Here is a 10,378-nt window from a genome sequence, read left to right as displayed (position 1 = left end):
AAGCAACGACTGCGTGTTGCTCAACGTGAACTTACGATGGGACTTAGTCAAGAGCTACAGATGCGATTTACAAGTGTTATTCAACGTGCTGATCCTATCCTACTGTGGCGAACACTGGAAGATCATTTTGATAACCATCCTGGAGTAAACAGCGTGTTTCTCAAGCGAGATATGCTGAATCGTCGCCTGCAACGTGACGAACGACTTGACGATTACATTCGTGACATCGACGACTACCAACAGAGACTTCGCCGCGCGAACAAGCAGCTGCCTGAGCAGGAAGCCGTCTCTATCCTATTGTCAAATACAGTGGGTGTGTACCCAGCGGTGGTAAACGAGCATGAAGTACGTATTGGACGTGATGAGTCCATTACGTGGGAGCAAGCGATCGAGCGCCTTCGACTCGCTGACCACTCACGCCAAGAGACTGAACTACAGCAAGGACGTGGTGGAGGTGGACGTGCCGTCCAGCGAGATGTTGCATTTGTTGGTGGCCGTGGCGACGGACACAACGACGGAAGAGGACGTCGAAACTCGAGCAGCAGCCAAGCACGAGGCAACAACAACCGCAACAATCGTCGCAGCCGCAGCTCATCGCCGCGTGGGCGGAACAAGCGGCAGAAGAGCAAGAGCTCATCCAGTGCGAGGGATGACATCGCCAAGCGAAAGGCGAAGACGAAGTGCAACACGTGCGGAGAGCAAGGACATTGGAGTGGCGATCCTGAGTGCCGCCAGCGTGGCAACAATAACAACAACAACAACTCGAGCAACCCGCCGCGCAGGATGATCGATGTGGTTACTGTGAAGACAGCCAAGTCGGCTGCACCGACTCAAGCTGAAGGACAAGAGCATGTACTCGCGGTGCGTGACAACTTCAACTACAAGGACAAGGACCAGGACATGGTGGAGTGGGTGTTGGATAGCGGCGCGCAGACCAACGTCTCGAGCGACCTTACCTTGTTTACGGAGCTACACGAAGACTCAGTTGCAGAGCTAGTCTTCAGCAACGGCACAACCGAGCGCGCAACTGTGGGCACAGTGCTTATGCAAGTGCTGAACGAGCACACGGGCAAGATCGAGGAGCGCCTCCTTGATGACGTGAGCTACGCCAAGTCGGCTGCCTACAACCTGATCTCGCAGACCTACATGCAATTCAAAGGAAACTTCAAGGTGCGCGTCTCGCATGATCAGAAGACTACGTGGCTGGTCAAGGACACATTGAAGCTGCGCTTCAAGTACATCCGCGGGATGTACCGCATGTGAACGCCACGTCAGAGCAAGAACGTGATGAGCGTCAAGGCCAGTGAAGCTGAGAACCCCATGACGTTGCTGCACAACCGCATGGGCCACGTAAACATGGAGACTATCAAGACTATGGCAGGAACCTATAACTTTGGCATCAACATGCAGTCGAAGAATTTTGCTCTCTATGAATGCATTCCATGCTTAGAGTCAAAGACGAAGCGCATGAGCTACAAGCGCAAGCCGTCTCGCTCTGCAAAGCCCTTGCACAAGCTTTGTGTCGACCTATGCAGTGTTGGAGTGGATACAATATCGAAATCAAACCAGTTTCTATTGATTATCGACGAAGCTACGAGATACAAGTGGGGATATCTATTAGCCTACAAAGACGAAGCCACGGAGCTGATTCAGAAGCAGATTCGCTGGATCCAGAACCAGTTCCCGAAGGCGACCATCAAGATGCTGTTCTCCGATGGTGGTGGCGAGTTCGTCAACATGCAGCTCGAGACCTTCTGCAAGGACCTCGGCATCGACACGCGTTCATCCAATCCCTACAGCCCGCAGGAGAACGCTATCGTGGAGCGCACGAACCAGACCGTCATGCGGCAGGTCAGATGTATGTTACAAGCTACGCAAATGCCTGTTTCATTATGGGGAGAAGCCTTCCTACATGCAATTGAGACGCTCAACAAGACGCCGACGCCGGTGTTGAAGGACCAGCAGTCCCCGTACGAGGCCCTGTACGGAGAGCGGCCAGACCTCAGCGTGCTGCGCACGTGGGGGTGCTTGGTGCACGCGCACATCCCTGATGATTCTCGGCAGAGAAAGAAGAAGCTCACTCCAAGGACGCAGATGTGCTTACTACTTGGCTACAGCGAGAAGACCAAGGGCTATAAGCTGCTGAACCTGCGCACAGGATCAGTGACGACGTGCAGAGATGGAAACATGAAGGCACATGAGAAGTACACGGTGAACACTGTGTATATTGAGCAACTTCTTGCAAACACCTACGCTTACGGAGACTATGACTTACCTGCGGAGATCCCGATCGTGCCTATCCGGACGACAATGTCTACGTACCTGCAGCTTCCTGCAGAGCTTGCAGAAAAACGAGCAGCGGAGATGGCGAAGCTGGCCACTGCTGGTGAGAGCCAGGACCAAGGTGTTGAAGTTGAAGCCGAGTCTGCGACTCGAAGTGATGACCCACAGCTACCAAGCGAGGAAGCTAAGAAGCCAGCAGCTTCAGTGGGAGGTTCCAAGCGGAAGAACACAAAGGGCAAGAATAAGGCGAAAGCATGTGCAAATCGAGTGGGAGCCTCGAAGGCCAAGGACAGTCAACGTGATGCTCACGAAGACGAGAACTGGGAGCCATGCACGACGCAGAAGTCGTCGCCAGACGACAGTGCAGCTACCTCGCGACCGAAGCGGAAGCGACAGCCATCCGCCCGACTCAAGGACTACGTAGTGACGAATGTGACGAAGCAGAACGTCGAGGATGTGCAGATCCCCATTAGTCACAAGCATGCGGCAAGGTCAAAGAAGTGGAAGGAGTGGAAAGCAGCGATGCAAGTCGAGATGGACTCACAGCAGCAGCACGAAACTTGGGTGCTCGTGCGACGCACGGAGGCCAAGGGCAAGCGTGTCATTTCGTGCAAGTGGGTGTACGCGCTCAAGAGAGACTCTACGGGCCGGATTAAGCGATATAAAGCTCGACTAGTGATCAGAGGCTTTCTACAACGCATGGGCATCGACTACAGTGAAACATACGCACCTGTTATCAGATTTGAGACGATCAGATGCGTGATCGTATACGCGCTGCAACGCGGATGGGCCATCTTGCAGTTCGACGTCAAGACCGCGTTCTTGTACGGTGATCTCGACGAGGAGGTCTACATGGAGCAGCCTCCAGGCTTCGGAGAAGACTCTACGCGCTACGTATGCAAGCTACAGAAGAGTTTGTATGGGCTAAAGCAAGCGCCTCGCGTTTGGAACAAGACATTGCACAAGTTCCTGACGAAGATCGGACTCGAGCGCCTCGACTCTGACTACGGACTCTACGCCAGGAAAGTGGGAGGAGAAGTCACCATGTTGCTCACGGTGTACGTCGACGACCTACTGCTCCTCGGCCCTAGTGACCTTTGCGCTAAGGTTGCTAAGCAACTCAGTGAGGAGTATGAACTCACATCTCTTGGACCAGTCAAGTATCTACTAGGCGTGGAGATACTGATCGACAGCGAGCGTCGACATGCGGTATTTTGCCAGCGGCAACATATTACGGAGGTGCTAAAGCGATTTCACATGGAGGGTTGCAACGCGGTTGCAACACCGGAAGCGCTGCGCGCTGAGGTGGTCACAAATGCGAAAGATGACTCCCCGCCCCCGTACCGAGAGCTCGTTGGTGCACTACAATATCTGGTCTCAGCCTCAAGGCCGGACATTGCGCACGCTGTGCGTAATCTCAGCAAGTACCTGTCCTGCTTCGACCACACACACTACGCTATGGGAAAGAGGGTGCTACGCTACCTGAGTGGTACTCAAGACTACGGCTTAGTGATGGACATTGTTATTGGGAACGACGTCAAGCTGACGTGTTACACCGATGCTGACTACGCTAATGACCCTGATGACCGAAAGAGTGTTAGCGGGTTCGTGACGTTCGTCAATGGTAACGTGGTTTCGTACGGATCAAGAAAGCAAGAGATTAACGCACAGAGCACAACGGAAGCAGAGTATATTGCCATGAATGAAGGCACTAGAGATCTACAGTGGCTACGTGGACTCTGTGAAGACCTATGCTGGGAGCTCGCGACTCCGGAGATTATTGGCGATAACAAGTCGTGCATCTATCTGACTGCCAAGCCTGGCAAGCACAGCAAGAACAAGCACATTATGAACAGGTTCCACTTGGTGCGCCACCTCGTGGAGGACGAGCAGCTACGGATTCGCCATGTTGGCACCGACGACATGATCGCCGACGCGATGACGAAGCCATTGCCGAAGGACAAGTTCGAACATTGCCGTGATGGGATGAAGGTGCTGCGCATCGACCGTCAGCAAGGCTCAGCTCGTTCAGTGGGAGCCAAACATCATCGCCATGCGTGAATGCAAGCTACTACTACCAGTTCATGCATGCGAAGGACAAGAAGGAGGAAGAGCGCTACCAAGGACGAAGCGTCGTGCTGCAGCGCAGCTAGAAGATGCCAAGGACATCGTGGTGAGCTCTACAAGGTGATCATGTTGAAGCTGCGCTTCGACTAGATCAAGTGGGAGTGTGAAGTGTGGAGGAAGAGCCAGGACTGCGTCCAGCTCAAACCTGAGGCTCAGGTGCCTCCAGGACGCGATGCTCGCGTCCAGAAGCCGGACTTCGACGGACCATTGGCTGGCGAGCCGCCAGCCCCATCCTACTGCTAATCCTACCAATATATGTTACCGGGGTTTTTCCGTGTGCTGCTACACACTCGACAACTTGCGCCGTCAAGAGCAAGCAGCAGCACTCGGTTTTCTCCCCTGCTGGACTTTCAGTCCCTGCAACTTACTGTTGTTACGACTACTTCCTTCATCACAATGGTCACCACTCGGCGTAGCCGAGGAGCGACCATCACTCAAAACCCAACGGCGGGGACGACAATGGCCGAACGAGCATTGGGCGCGGCGGAAGCCACGGCGGTAGACAGCGGCGCGTCATTGAGCGACGACACTGTGACGGCGGCAGCAGAACGAGCCAGCCCCAGGCAATAACCGGTGAACCATATGGTGGTACCACGAGAAGATAGTACGGCGATACCCCGAGCGACGTCGAAGACCCCGGCGATAGTTAAACCAGCACAGACCGAGGTGGTGTTGGGACCTGCAGTGCGCCCATGGACGCAACCGACAACTGGCATAGGCAACAATGACGAACCGCGTGATCAGATGGCGATGGAGTACATGACGGAAATGAGCAGGCGAGTGGTGCCTGCAGCTACCACGGCGGACACAGATCGACGAGCGAGTGCGAGTGTAGATCCTGTGACGGTACCGGCGGCGCCGACAGCGCACGACTGGGAAGACGAGAACGAAGTGCCAGCGGTCGGAACGCTCCAAGTGAGTGACGCGGGGATTAGGACCGCCCAGGGCGAGAGCAAGATCGTGAAACAAGCGGCGAAAGCAGGTTCATATCGCGGCATGAAGGTGGAGTCTAGCTGTGATCGACACCAAGAAGGGGTGGCGAGTCCTGTTACCACCGACAATATGGGCACCGGTGTTTAAAGAGATGCATGGATCGATATGGTCGGGGCATCTACGAGGACCACATACCTACGGAAGATTTGCTCAATTATACTGGTGGCCAAGGTTGCGACGAGAGGTGAATCGCTGGATACGAGGCTGTCCAGAGTGCGGAAGCAGGAAAGCACGACCACGGGAGGTCATTCCCCCTTTACGCAGCATCCGAGGAGATGTCGGTGACCGATGGGCACTGGATGTAGCGGGACCATTCCTGTGACGGGGTCACACAGCACCTTGCGCTAGAGGAAGTTAGCTTCCGAGTTTACAAACTCTCAGTGAACGGCAGTTCACAGGTCCCCTCTTTATTCAAAAGAGAGCGAAGTGACCTAATAAGGAAGAATGTAAAATGAGTATATTTATAGGTAGATAAAGCTTGGGTTTAATACAAACTATAAGTCACCTATAGAAATGCTATGTCATCAACCAATGGTTGGCTTTGGACGACCTTGGTACTTTGTACCAAATATGCCGAAGTATGACGTGTCATACTCCTGAAGTGTGACGTGTCACACCTCATGTAACCAGGGTACACTTAGAGCTACGTACCCCGTTACAACCATCCCCATTTAGGTTCGGTTTACCGACCAATCAGAATGAAGAGGTGTACGTCACAAACTGTAATTCTCAAGGTCGAAAAACATCGAGTTGGCCGCGCGAGCGCAGCGGAGGCTCACTTCACAGTTAGAGCCTCGAGCAGCAGTCTGTACGCCCCTCTTCTTGGTCTTCACATCGACCGTTATCATGCCCTGTGGCACGGCGAAGACCGGTGCGAAGACACGCTCCAAGGCTGCTGCCGGAAAGGCGCAAGTCAAGAGCACTAAGCCTCACGGCAAAGGATCGGCACTTAAGGAGGCTACTCAGGTGGCCTCCGAGGCGATCGGTTCCTCGGGTGACGCCGCTGTGGGCAAGCGAGCCAGCAAGCGTCGCAGCCCGTCGCCCTCGGCCTCTCCAGACAATCGTCCGAGCCCTCGGTTCGTAGAATGTGAGTTCGACTCTGGCAGTGAGGACGAAGCCGAGTCCGAGAGCACGCACGATGCTCCTGTGGGCTCTGTGGGAGGTCACAGCCCAGTACCCAGCGAGCACAAGGATGACAGCGTGCAGTCGCTCGCTAGTGATCAAGGTGATTACAGTCCCAGGACGTCTGTGCGTTCGGAGAGTCCCGCCGTCAGAGCTAAGGGCACTCTTAAAGCTGGTGGCGATGAGGAAGAGAATTCTCGCAAACGTCTCTCGCTTGCCGAGGGTCTTGCGCGTGCTAAGGCCTCTAAAGCCGAAGGCGCCAAGCCCTCAAATAAGCGTACAGTCTCTAAATCTCCATTCATCGAGGATAAGGAGACTCGGCACTCCCATCGGGGCCTCTTCGGTCCCTCGGATGAAGAGGACGAGGAGGAGGAGGAAGAGGAAGAGGAAGAGGGTGCTATTCCTGAGCCCCGGGAGATCACTAACGACCTCGACCAGCAGCAGGAGAATTTCCAAGCTGCCCAGCGTGTGCGTGGGGGTTCGGTAGTGGCACCCGTCAGCCAGGGAGCTGCCATCAACTCAAGAGGGTATTGGCCTCCCGAGGAGATCTCTGGGTCTGACTTCATCCTAGAGCTTCTCGTCGCTCCTCGTGGTCTTGTGGGCGGCCACACTTCTAGGGGCATTTACGAACGTGCCCTTGTTCAGAAGGAACAGCTGTTCGTTGACAACTTGGAGACTGCTCGGTGTGTGCTTCTCGCGCCACACCGCATCCCCCTTAAGGACTTTACGACTTGTCGTAAGAAGCCCGAGACCCGGGGTGGTCTCTATCCTCTTTGAAAGGTACCCCTGGGTTATGCCCGAGAACTGTCCCACCTGGAGTTCTTGTGAGGACATGTTCTGGGCGTGGGTAGAGTCTCTCAAGTACTCACCCACAGAGTTACGGGAACTCCATGAAGATCAGCTGCTGTCCCGCATCCTGGACCAGCGTGATCTTCGTGTTCGGTTTGCCCGCATGGTCAGTAAGCGCATGCTGCCAAGGAACATTCTGAAGCGCGCGGCTTCTAGCGCTCACGATGAGCGCGGGTACGGAGTGTATTCATCGTCCGTACCCCGTTCAGGAAAGAAGCCCCGGACTACTTATGAAGCTGCCGCCGCTTCTGCTCCCAGATTGCGACAGCCTTCGGGCAGTCAATCAGGAGCCGTTCAATCGGCTCCCACGAGTTCTCGGAGTGGGCATAACCCCTCCACTTCACGAGGAGCTGTCGCTTACCGCGACGCCGTTGCTCCTGGAGGATCCGCTCCACGTGGAAGTGGACTTCTCCATTCCGGTCAAGCAGGGGCGGAGGTGCCCTCGTACGAGTACGAGTACTCGGCGCCTCCCGAAAACCACTCTCGTCCGAGCGCTCCGGCTGCGGGTCCGACACAGGGCCCTGAGGTTGACCGCCTCCGTCAACGTGTCCTCGTGCTTAAGATTGCACTTGGCCTTGGGACTGGCAGTGATGCTGCCGCCCAGGCCGGGAATAAGGGCGAGCTCGCTCGTCTTGCGGGTCGACTGGACCTGTTGGAACGAGAGGTCGCGAGCCTGCATCTGCGGGTGGATCGCCGGGCCTCTTCGTCCGATCTGGACGAGGCCTTCCGCATGATCCGACGGATCGAGGCTCTGTTGCCACGTCCGGAGCCGCCTGCGGCAAACTCCCAGACGTACGCGTACGGTGCGTACCCTGCGTACTCAGCGTACTCGGCGTATGGCTCCGGGGTCCGTTCGTACGGAGCCCCTCCTGCGTACGGTCTTGGCCGCAACTTTGCCGTTCAGACCGCAGCTTTGCCATCCAGACCGAGGCTTGGACGCCTGCTCCGACGCCTTTGTGGCCCGCCCTCTCTTTGAGGAGCTGGGCCAAGGTGGGTCTGCGATTCAGCAACCCCCTGCGGATCCAAGTACCGCTTAAGACGTCCAGCATAGAACGTCGGGTGCGTCGGCATTGACTTTGGCAGGTCGATGGTGTACGCCGCACTATGTCTGGCCAGGACTGCAAATGGTCCGATGAAGCGGTGCTTCAGCTTGTCGCTGCTGACAGAGCTGACAGTGTCAAGAGGTAGGTTCCTCGTGTCTAGTAACACTAAGTCCCCCACTTTAAATACACTTAAGTTTCCTCTTCCATGTTTGTCGGAGTACTCCTTTTGTTTATCCTGGGCCGCTACCATGGCATCGCGGACCCTGCTGACAACGCTCAGCTTGGTATCCATAAAGGATTCCACTTGTTTCCGCAGCAAAACGGGTCTCACATCCGAGACCTGGGAGGAAAGGGCTTTCCAAGCCTCCTTCCCCCCCCCACTTAGAATAGAGGAGTCAGTGTCTCCTCGAAGCGTGAGAGGCACTCTGGGGTGACGGAAGCCGCTCAAGTAGAGCGGCGTGAACGCCGTGGACGCGTGCACCGCGTTGTTGAGCGCAAACTCAGCAGCCGGAAGCTGCGTCGACCACGTACGTGGTGCTGCCGCGCACACACTGCGCAGGGTGTCCTTGAGCACTCGATTGACGCGCTCTGTCTGGCCGTCGGTCTGCGGATGGTCCGCAGTGGACATCTGCAGACGAGTTCCCAGTAAAGGAAACAGCGTTTTCCAAAACGCAGCCGTGAACCGCGGGTCTCGGTCCGAGACAAATGTCTCCGGGAGACCGTGATAGCGGAACACGCCATCGACGAACAACCTTGCGGTTTGTTCGCCCGTAACAGTGACGGGAACCGGAGCAAGATGTACCATCTTGCTCAGCCGACACACGAACACCAAAATGCCGGTGTTGCCGTGTCCGTCGGCGGGACAGCCCAAATATGAAGTCAAGACTCATCGACTTCCAACAGTCAGACGGTACGGGCAGGCTCTGTAGTGGAGCTGAGGAGTGCCCTGCGGATTTGACCCGCTGACATGTTTCCATGTCTTCACATATCGGGCGACCCGCATGTACATATGGGTCCACCGGAAGGCCTGAGAACCCTAAAAGGTCTTCTCGTGGCGCTGGAGGGCGAGTCGTGCGCCTCCGCGAGGATGTCGACCTTCATATCCTCCTCGTTGTATACGACCACCCGTGGAGGTTCATTGGGCTCCACCCGGCTATAGAGGAGGCCATCCTTCAGCTCATATCGGTGGAGCCGTGAGCGCTGTCGCGATGAGAGCCAGTCGAACCTCGCGCTCGTTTCTGCCGTGAGGAACTTGACGATAGGCGTGACAGCCTCATGTTCCCGATACGCCGTGCGTATCCGATCATATAGATCCGTTGTCACCCGTGTGATGTGGGCCAACTCATAGTCAGGACGCCGAGAGAGGGCATCCGCGAACACGGTAAGCTTGCCCGGCTTGTACTCGACGCGGAAGTTGTACTCCGCGAAGAAGGACAGCCACCTCGTCATCCTTTGGGAGAAGTGAGGCGAGTTAGTCGCCGTCCTCAAGGACGCGTGGTCTGTGTAGATCACAAAGGGCCTAGAGCCCAGAAGGTGAACACGGAACTTCACAAGGGCATATTACATTGCCAGGAGCTCCTTGTCATGGACAGGGTAGTTCCGCTCGGCGGCTTTGAGCTGCCGGGACTGATACGAGATGACTCGTTCCTGTCCAGCCGTGTCGTCCTGCAGCAATGCACACCCGATGGCGTAATCGGAGGCATCGCAGACGACGCTAAACGGCTTCGTCTCGTCCGGCAGGGTCAGGACAGCGAGGACACCTCTTGGAGGCTGGCCTTGATGCCGTCAAAGCATCCTGGTGCTCTTGCTCCCAGCGCCAGTCGACATCCTTCTGAAGGAGGCCCGACAAGGGCTTAGCGAGGCCCGCGAACCCTGCATTGTACTTGTGAAGGTAGTTGGCCAAGCCCAACCACTTTCGAAGATCCTTTTGGGATCGGGGCGTCGGCCATGCTGCTATGGCC

Source organism: Phytophthora infestans, genomic scaffold (assembly GCF_000142945.1).
Source record: "Phytophthora infestans T30-4 supercont1.13 genomic scaffold, whole genome shotgun sequence".
In the NCBI taxonomy this organism is placed as follows: domain Eukaryota; phylum Oomycota; class Peronosporomycetes; order Peronosporales; family Peronosporaceae; genus Phytophthora; species Phytophthora infestans.
Note: the sequence above shows the minus strand (reverse complement) of the source record.